The 10,900-nt window shown below is 37.4% G+C and overlaps 1 long non-coding RNA gene across 1 annotated transcript; it reads right to left on the bottom strand.

Annotated features, from left to right (window-relative positions):
- Window positions 1-774: 774 nt before the first annotated feature.
- LOC309841686 lies at window positions 775-6,890 on the bottom strand. The gene is made up of 2 exons (XR_014299249.1): window positions 6,728-6,890; window positions 775-1,070 (listed from the first exon to the last, which is right to left on the bottom strand). It is a non-coding gene; the product is annotated as an uncharacterized lncRNA (long non-coding RNA).
- Between the last annotated feature and the right edge of the window lie 4,010 nt (window positions 6,891-10,900).

The following is a 10,900-nucleotide window of genomic DNA, read 5'->3' as shown; positions in this document are numbered from 1 at the left end:
TGTCAATTCATATATCCATTGGATCATGATCCTTCTTCCATAAGTTCTCAAAGATATAGTGTGTGTAATGTATATGTGTGTTTGTGTTTAATTTGACATAGTGTTAGTGGAGATTTAGAGGAAAAATGAATGAAAAGTTCTTTCATAGATAAAGTCAAGAAGTATTGACAGAGAAATGTAAGTGAGTAAATACTAGTGTTGGGTCTGTTATCAAAGGAACAAGACTGAGACAAACTTATGCAAAGCCTTATTTTATCCCAAGCATTAGAAGTTAGACTGACTAGCCAGGGAAATGAGGCTGAGACAAAGTATAAGTTATGTAAAGCTTTATTCTATGCCAAGCATTAGAAGTCAGACTGACCGGCCAGGACCACCTCCGAAGAGAGCGACGACCCTTGGTCTTACAGGCTAGTTTTTATAGGGCACAATCACAGACATTTGCATATGTGGCTTTGGCTGATTGGATGTCTCCTGCCTGTGTGTTTTAGTAACGGTTACCTGGAACCAATACTAGTAACTGTTGAGGCGTTTATTAAACAACAAAATGTCCTTGTTTTAGGTATGTGTTTTAGTAACAGTTACCTTGTTTTAGGTGTTGTGTTTTAGTAACAGTTACCTGGAACCGAAAGCAGTAACTGCTGAGGCTTTTATTAAACAACAAAATGTCTACCTAGCCAATGTGGAGTCACTATGGCTAAGTAGGCCCAGGCAGGCCCAGGGGGTTAACATGTTTTAATGTGGAATCAACCCCAACATCCCCCCCTTTTCTTTCAAGATTAGTCAATTCTTTTACTTTTTAAAGAATCAGTTAGTGCTGAAATTAGGATGGGAACCGCAGGTTTTGTCCATTTTATTTCTGCAGCGAGATGTTGGAATCCCTCGGGTCCTCTCTAGGATGAAGTAAACGGTCCCTTTCAATGAGACTTCAAGTTTTTCACTCGGTGGCGGCGTATCCAAACCAAGTCTTTGGGTTGGTAAGGATGTGGTTCCACCTTTGTCTCCATCTCAGTGTAGACAGCTTGGATCCCTGCATGGGCTCTTTTTAAGACATACTGTAGTGCCTGTAGTCACTGGAATACAGACTGATCAGTCATTTTTGTTAGGGTAACCTTTTGTAGCCATGAGCAGAGTGGAGGGGTCTCCTGAACATTATTTTAAATGGGGTAACCTTGTTTAAGTATGGTGTACATCACGCCCTAAGGAGGGCGAAGGGAAGGAGATCCATCCATCCACTGCCAATTTTCAGAATTAACTTTGTCAAGGTTTCTTTAAGAGTCCGGCTCATTCTCTCTACCTGTCCGGAACTCTGGGGCCAGTTGGCACAGTGTAGTTTTCAATCAGTGCCCACGGCCTTGGCCAATGCTCGTGAGACTGAACTCACAAATGCTGGGCCATTGTCTGACCCAATCGCGAGAGGCAACCCAAACCTAGGAATTATTTTTTAGTAGTTTTTGGCTACTATTTCTGCCGTTCCATGCTTGGCAGAAAAAATTTTTACTCAGTCTGAAGAGGTATCTACAAAAACTAACATATGATTTTATTTCAGAGGTTTTTTACCTCTTTCTCTTTTTCTTTTTCCATCCTAGTTTTTCCGCTTTTACTGTCTGACATTGAGCATATCTATTAACTATATCTTGAGCCATATGCCCTAATTTAGATACCTGAAATTGCTTGCCCATGAGTTTTTAAAGTTTCTGTGTCCCTAAATGAGTACCCTGATGTATTTTTTTTTTTTTTTTGGTCTTTGAGGAAGAATTAACTTTTTTTGTCCTGGCCTTAGCTCAATCCCCTGTATAGTTTAATTTAGTCCATTTTTGTAAATTTTTTAAATCTTCCTCTGAATAATCTGGTTTTTCTGGTAGGGCTGGAGCCGGGAGTGTAACCAGTTTTTGAGTCATTTTCCTGGCTGCTTGCTTTGCTGTTTGATCTGCTAATTGGTTTCCTTTTGAAACCAGATCAGTCCCCTTTTGGTGTCCCAGGCAATGCATAACGGCAACCTCTTTTGGGTCCCAAATAGTCTGGAGGAGAGCTAGTATTTTTTCTTTGTTTTTAAATTTTTTTTCCTGCTGTTAATAAGCCCCCTTTTTAAAAAAATAAATAGCCCCATGTATATGAAGAGTAGCAAAGACATACCTGTTGTTCCTAGAGATGTGTGGCAGGGCCGCTTTTTAGAGTTCCTGCTCAGGAGAAACCATCGCAGTCCCTGCATACATCTTTTCATCCGCCATGTAGCTACCCCTGTCTGTGAACAAAGTCATCTCCACATCCGGGAGGGGAGTGTCTCTGAGATCCGGCCTTATTCCTGTGACCTGGGTTAGGACCTCACTGCAGTAGTGTGGGTGGGGCGGGGGTATCCATTAGTTACCTGTTTCTTGGACTCAGACAGTGAACACACTCCTTCTTGGAGATCAAAGCCTAAATAAGTGGCTTGTCGCCCACAAGCATGACTTATAGTCCTCAGCAGCTACTAGCAAGTACTGTGGTCAGTCAGCTCCTCTGGCAGCAACATGGCTAAATTTAGCTAAATTTAGCACTGCCGGGGACCAGAAAGTCACTTCCAGTTCGTTGAGGAGGAGGGCCTGATACCCCATCACTTGGGCATTTGTTCTTGTCCAGGTGATCTGGCCTTGGCACACTTTCTGTGGGTTGGACCACTCAAAAGCAAAGAGGGGCTGAGACTCTCTTGTATTCTTGAGACTAAGACAGTATACATGGTTCTCTTGGGGCTCAGGAGGGAGAGTAGGGTAAAGGTGTTAGGCACCATTAGGTGGATATCTTTAATCCATTTGTTAACTTCCCGCAAGCCCTGAATGGGTCGGTACTCCTCAGTTTTGGCCTTTTGACGGGAAGCAAAGGTGTGTTCTATGGAGATCCCTTCTTTTGCTTCGCAGGGGAGGGAGTACTGATGTGAACAGTCGTAGGCCCAATTTAAAATCCTTTCTGTAATTTGTTTATGTCTTTTTGTGCCATTTCCCCCTGTACCCAGACTTCCTCTTCAGATCGTTTTTTCATAGGCTCTAGTAATGATGAAATTTGGGCTCCCATGTCCATCAAAAAATCTATTGATTTCCCCTCCACCTCAATTTTTACCCGAGGTTAGGGGAGGGGCTCTGAACCATGGTCCATTCAGTCTCTGTGACCAGCATTGCCGTCTTATTTTTGGGGCATTCCTTGGCCCAGGGTCCTCTTTCCTTGCAGTAAGTACACTGTTCTGAAGCTAAGACTTCTCATCAGTTTTTTTCTATATTGAGGCTTTTCTTTCCACTGACCATTTTTTTTACCTGACTTTTTCCTTTCCATTGACCTCTTTTCCTTTCTTTTCTCCTCATCCCATTAATGCCAAAACTTTAACTATTTTTCTAGTCTGTTTTTCATCTTCTTGTGTATCTCTGTAGTTAAACACCTTTTCTGCTATTCCCACTAACTCAGTCAAATTTTTTCCTTTAAATCCTTCAATTTTCTGAAGTTTTCTCCTTATATCTGGGGCTGACTGACTGGCAAAGGCAAGATTTATTGCCCTCTGATTTTTGGGTGCCTCAGGGTCGATCAGGCTATATATTTTATAGGCTTTCATAAGCCTTTCTAGAAAAGCCCCTGGAGACTCATCCTTATCTTGAGTCATCACACTAATTTTAGATAAATTTATGGGTCTCCTTGCAGTCGCATGGAGGCCTCCCAGCAGAGCCTGGCAGTAGAAACATAGACTCTCCTTACCTTTATCAGAGTTTGGGTTCCAGTCAGGGGGTTCCTTTGGGCAGTAGTTCTTCATTCGCTGGGGATTGAGGTCCCATGTTACTAATTCTGGTTTAGTTTGAATGTAGCTTTAGTTAGTTCTGGAAATTTTTATCCATTTCAGTTTCAGGATTTCAACATATCAAAGATCTGTATTTGTCCTGGAAGTCTCCCATATGAATTTTCTTTAAGGCAGAATTTATTTTATAAGAGAATTAAAACAATTATAAATGACAAAAATTCAGAATAGATATGGTTTTACAGTCTAACTGGCAAGAAAATCAAGTTACTTCTGTGACACATAACATTTCAATAATTACAATATCAAGTGATGACCTTATCAAAAGGTTAAAACTTTAGGAAATGCATAGAATTTCTATAATAGTTATAGCATTTACCTGTATGTAACCCAAGGTTTATCATTGGTTTAGCAGTAATTTTTGAGTAATTAGCATACCAAGGAAAAGCCTTATGAGTCAAAGAGATTTCATTTACAATTTAAATCTTGTTGACAATTGCTGAAATTTAAGTTTTAAAGCATATGCCTAAATAGGATTATGGATAAAACAAAATACAGAAACTGGTTTCTCAAGGCAAACAAAGAGAAAACCATTTATAATCTCTCTTTAACAGGAGATCAACTAATCTAAGAAAACTTTGTTTTTTTTGAACAGAGAGAAAGCAGATTTTTTATACCAGTGTTTTTTAGTTTACGTGATAGTCAACATTTACTTGAGTGGATGACCAATATAGATTTGCCATGACACAGGGCTTTAGTCTATTTTTTTTTTTTTTTTGAGAACAGAAACATTTTACAGGAAAAGATTTATTAGTCTTTTTTTTTTCCTTCTTGTGAATACATCCATCAAAGCTGATCTAATATGGTTAAATTTCCAACATATTTCATTGTTTTCTTTCAAACCTATAAACCAAGACAAATAAAGGTCACTTTCCCCAAGCGTTTTATGACTTACTAAATACCCTCAAGTTTAGTTTTTATTATTTTTTTCAAGTTCTGGTGCAACCAGATATTTTTATTTTAAGACAAAACTACTTACTCTCTTAGGCCCTCTTTTTTGTGTGTGTACAATTTTTCTAAACTTACTATCAGTTATCAGTCGACTGCCTTTCCTCTGTTTTTTTTTTTTTTAAAGACAACATTAAAACTTTTAATAAAAACCTTAATAGCGTTTTTTTTGTTTGTTTTTGTTTTTGTTTTTTGTAGTCTAGAATACATGGAGTCATTTCATGTGATTTATTATTCTGATATGCTACATTTAAAATTCATTTTAATTCTAGTCTGTCCTGACCATACCTAAAATTTTTTTTGAAGATTTTTCTTCATAAACCTTTTATAACTTTTTTGCATCTAGGTTTTGTCCCAAGCCATTTTTTTTTTCAAATAATTATCTCATTTAGGATAAAATTACCTTTTATTTTTAACAAAATGTATTTTTCTTCTTCTTTTTTTTATATGTATCTCCTTTTTTTTTTTTTTTTTTTTTTACATATAGGGTTGTTTTTCTTACTTTCATCAGTCTTAGTTACAGTTAGTAGAATTTTTTATTCTTAGAAACACTTTAGTCTCTAGTGATGGCTAAGTATTAACCAATACTTAGTTACAACAGAATTCTGTAGATGGCAAATTTATGAATCAGTTAAGCATAAAGCATGTTTACCAACAGATTTAATTACTTTTAATTTCTTTGCAATTGGAAGTTAAAAGCATAAACCTGGTTCCAGTAATTAATGCTTTAGTATTTTATCCCATTTGGTTAAGACCTAGATGTCCAACAAATTTAATTCCATTTGTCATCCAAGTAAACCTTCAGTGTTTCAGGTTACTAAAGACTTTGAAAGCTATTTTAACAATTACCCATTAAAACTTTGAGACAGACAATTAATCATCAGTTCAGTTATTTCTTTGCTAACAGATTTTAACAAATGACATGAGCTTATTCAGTAAACTTTGAAGTTTCACATTTACTGCTGTAACTTTGAAGCCATGTCTATTTTAATTAGATCAACAAACTTAATTTAGTTTAAATTCTGATTTACATTTCACCTCGACCCACTCCACTTTTAATGTTTACCTGAGACACAGGTGGGAAGATCTGGAGTGGGGGGTGTTAGGTCCAGGGGTGCTCTTTTTGTTTCTTGACAGTGAAGAGAGAAGGAGCCATGGTGCAGGAAGCACCAAGGATGGTGACGAAGCCAGCTATGCAGGCTGCACCCAAGCTGATGCAGAAACAGAAGGAGGAGACAGAATGAACAAAGTGCTGCCAGAAGGCCCCGCCAGCAAGGGGGAGGGGCTAGGCAGTCCAGGTTGGGCCAGAGAAAGCAAGGAACCTCCCCTAAACAAAGGGAGTTTTGACAGCTGCTTGGGAATATTCCTTAAAGTCTCTGTCTCGAGTTAGACCAACCACAGTTGGCTCCAGTTATAGCCATTAACATAAGAAATGAGCAAAGAAGAAGTCCCTCATCTATTAGGAGGAACGGAGAGATTAAAGTCAGAGTCCCCTTACTCTCTGCTTGTCCCATTTTTTCAAACACAACAAACAACACAACAGACAACAAAAAGACAAGACACAGACAACCACAGACCCAGCAGCCCTTACCCAGAACCTGCTGTTGGTGGAGATTTTCTCAGTCCCCTACAAACATTCACCAGTGGGGATTTTCTCGGCCCCCTAGAAATGAATAACAAAACAGAAAACAAAAAGACAAGACAAAGACACACAGATCCAGTGGCCCTCACCTGCTGGTGGGGGTTTTCCTGGCCTCATACAGATGAGGGTTACCTGGCCCCCTACAAACCCAGATGACCGCCTAGGGGGGCTTGGACCCCCAGACAATCTACCAGAAGAGGGATGGGGCATCCCCACATCCACTCCAGCCCTGGGGAGCATGGCTGCATCTAGCTTCTCCCCAGTGGGCCATACCCTGGAGCTCCACAACCAGACAGACCAGATCTCACAGAATATGGAGATCTTACCTCTGGAGGCTTTTCCCAGAAATTCTGATGCTGGCTCAATTCTCGTTGGTTGATCCTGGATGAGCCCCCATATGTTGGGTCCGTTATCAAAGGAACAAGACTGAGACAAAGTTATGCAAAGGCTTATTCTATCCCAAGCAATAGAAGTTAAACTGACCGGCCAGGGAAACGAGGCTAAGACAAAGTAAAAGTTATGTAAAGCTTTATTCTATGCCAAGCTTAGAAGTCGGACTGACTGGCCAGGGCCGCCTCCGAAGAGAACGACGACCCTTGGTCTCACAAGCTAGTTTTTATAGGGCACAATCACAGACATCTGCATATGTGGCTTTGGCTGATTGGATGTCTCCTACCTGTGTGTTTTAGTAATGGTTACCTGGAACCAATACTAGTAACTGTTGAGGCATTTATTAAACAACAAAATGACTTTGTTTTAGGTATGTGTTTTAGTAACAGTTACCTTGTTTTAGGTGTTGTGTTTTAGTAACAGTTACCTGGAACCAAGAGCAGTAACTGCTGAGGCTTTTATTAAACAACAAAATGTCTACATAGGTAACATGGAGTCACTATGGCTAAGTAGGCCCAGGCAGGCCCTAAGGGGTTAATGTGTTTTAACTTGGAATCGACCTCAACACTAGATGATAAAGTATAATAATTTACAAGACTTAAAAAGGCATAGCTAATAGCATAAGACATACCAGTAGATGAATAAATTTTGAAAATAAAGATGTGATTTCATTTTGCTTGTATATAATAAAATTTAACTCTTATTGAGTGTGCCAGCCATTGCTTTAAATGTTTTACCTTTATAAACTCATACAATTATTCCAACATAATGATATGTGTTATTTATATATGTGAGGAAAAAAGGTATAGAGAGATAATATTCTAGTATGAATCCAGGTTTATACAGTGGGGTTGAGCAGAACAAACAAAGAAACCAATCCCCAGACGGAGGCACCTTTGCTATTTTCCTAGCTATTTGCCTTTCTCTAGCATTTGAAGGGGCATAGTATTATGATTCAGAAATTTGGGTTGCATGCCAGAATCTCAGTTTACTCAACCGAGAAGTAGAGTAAGATCCTTCTCCTCCCTAATTCTATGGCTGTTAAGAAAGTCCAGAAAGTTGGGCCCACATGACCAAAATGAAAAGTGAGGCACAAGGAATGATAAGAATCAAGATGATATCTACACCCAGTGCAGTAATTCATAGGACCTGAGGAGAATGGGGTGGGAGTAGGGGAGTGATTAGCTAGGTGAAAAAAGGAAGCAAGAAATGTTAGTAAAGTTAAATCACAGCCATTTATGCCTGTTTTAGCTGGTAGAGTATTATCAATTACAGAAAGGCCAAGGAAAGTGGTGAAGGAAAGGGAAACAGACATGTGTAAAGTTCAGAGGAGACCAGCATCCTTGGATAAAGATTTTTGTAAGAAAACAGCATGGGTCAAGAATTTACGTTTATAAGATAGAGCAATTGGAGTAACAGTAAGAGATGTAGGGTAATGCCATGGATAGCTGGGGACAGAAAACATGAGCTGTTCAAAAGGACAACAGCAGACCTAAAGCAAGTGTCTGTCTTCTGGATGCTAAGGAGGCAGCTTTCACTATCACATCCAATGCCAGGCAACTTTAGTTCACCAGAGAATATGTGTTGACTTTTAAAATTGTGCCAAGAGAAAAAAATAAAAAAGTAAAAAAGCTCTTCTAGGAATTACATTGTGGATTCAAGAAGAATCAAATTCCATCTCCATTCACTCTTTTGTAGAATTAAGTTGTCAGTGTAAGGAAAAAAATGATAACCTGAAAAAAGACCTAAAAACAAAAAATAAAAAATAAAACTTGAGATGTAAACAATCCCATTGAAATTGGCTACTTAACTCAGTTTGAATGAGTGAACATAAGCATGAAATGAAATCTAGAATCCTGGCATATGGAGGACAGGTTTAAGAAAATATTATATGCTTTTCATTTAGAAAATGAGAAGAGATTTTTTTTGTAGAGGAAAGAAATGAATTTGTTGTGGAATTTTTACTGCTAGGTGCAAGCATAACAGTGTTTGTAATATCAAGGACAAAGATCTTTGCACATCTTTTGTAAATTTGGATTAAAAATTTTGGATATAGAAAAATATATCCATATTAAGTGCATAAAAAAGAGGCAACAATTCCTGAAACAGCTTAAGGAACATAGAGTTAAGGAGTAGACTCAAACAGGTGAACCAATATTGTTTATTCAAGATGTTTAGAGTAAGCAAGGAGGGTATTTAAACAGGATGTTGATAACTAGGTATTTCAGAAAGATTTGAGAATTGGTAACAATAAAAAATACATTAAGATAATATTCAGATATTGACAGGGAAGACAATAGAAAAAAACAAGAGTCCAGGAAATAAAATCACCTGGAAACACTTGAGAAGTTATGACCTATCTCAGGAAAGCTGAGCTATACCTCAAATGTCTTCTGGGACTCATGGCCTAAAGACAGCTTCATGGTCTACTCTGCTGAGGACACCAAGATGAACAAAATATTTCCATGAAGTATCTGACTGTTTATTTGGAGAAATGGGTGTCCATTTTGAATGCCATTCACAGAGGAATGCCATTTTAGAATAGGAGTGTAAACAAAGTTCTGCCAGAGTTCTGTGGAGAGAAAGATAAAATTTTCTTTCCATTAAGGAAAAGAGGTTTAATGGCAGAGACACTATTTAAGCTGGGCTTTGTTGGGGTTGGTGTTTATACCAGATTGAAGGAAGGCTGTTTGAAACAGAGGGAATGGCATGAGAAAAGTTGAGAAAGCAGAGAATGTTTCGTGTTTGTTATCATCTTTTCACTTTTAGTAGAACATGCACAGTCTACTATTAGGCCAGAAAAAAAGGATAGAATTTCCAAATAAATGAATGATAGGGATATTAAAAATCAGGAGTACCACAAATGTATTGTGTATGAAAACGACATCTAAGAGAAAACAATAGCTTTTGAATTTTTGTTCTCAAAGCCTGGTCCTGTGTTTGAATCTTAGGATTCTCAGTTGATTATCTATGTGATCTTGGGAAATTACTTTATTTATGTGAGCTTCAGTTGTATATTCAGTAAGTTGGAATCAAAGATACATATGTCATTATGATAAGGAATAAATTGTGATACAGAATAAATGAGATAACACACATAAAGAACTTAGTATAGTTTGTAGCTTCTAGTATAGCTTCACACAAAGTGTGAAGTAAAGTGTAGCTGTTAACTCTCCAGTGAACTGAATTTATCAGTTGGAGTAATGAGGTATTTTAGGTATTTTGTACTTTTCTTGTCCCAGTTCCAGAACTGGTCATTTCTCCAAGGAGCTCTGGTTCCTTTAGTGCAAAATGATATTGAGACACTAGGATTTGGGGTGTCAGAGCTAGGAAATATCTGTCTTTCTATACATATACATATCTAAATATGAGCAGGCTAAAAATATCCAGTATAATTAATTGACTTGGTGGCAGAAGTCCTCCACAGAAATACATAATAACTTTAGTAAAGGAGACTCCATAGAAATAAATACATAGACTACTTAAAATGTTTTAAAGAAATAAAGGCATAAAATATAAAAGAATAGAAAGGTAAAATCTAAACTGTCATCATCCCAAACATTAAAGTTTTTCATCTGAAAAGGCTTGTGAATCTACACATAAATAGAATTAATCTAGAGTGTAGCAAAATTTAGAAAGATAAAATGGCAACCACAAAATTGATTGTGTTTATATCATCCAGCAGCAAATAGTTTGAAAATATGTTTTAAAAGACAACCTTTACTAAAATATCAAATAAAGAAAGCGCTAAGGAATAAATTTAACAAACGAAGTGTGAAATCTTTTTAGAGATTGTACAACTATGTTAAATGTTTGAATAAATGGAGAGATAAATCATGTATGTGGATAAAAATACTAATTATATAAACAACATCAATTATGCTTGAATTAAATATATGAATAGATGCCATCCAACTTGAACCCCAACAGGAAGTTTTGTGGTTTGGGGTTCTTACCCTCATAGAATAAAAAATACCTTATTTTAAGATTAGAGAAAGTAAGTTTTTAATTAATTGAAGTCTTGCATTGCTTTGTTAGCATTTGGTGGTGTCAGGGAGTGATTCGATAGAAGATTAAAGACATATTACTATTCAACATATATTACCTTA

The sequence above is a fragment of the Mustela nivalis genome (genome assembly GCF_964662115.1).
Source record: "Mustela nivalis genome assembly, chromosome: 1".
NCBI lineage: Eukaryota > Metazoa > Chordata > Mammalia > Carnivora > Mustelidae > Mustela > Mustela nivalis.
The sequence above is the reverse complement of the archived record's forward strand: the minus strand, read 5'-3'. Positions and strand labels throughout refer to the sequence as shown.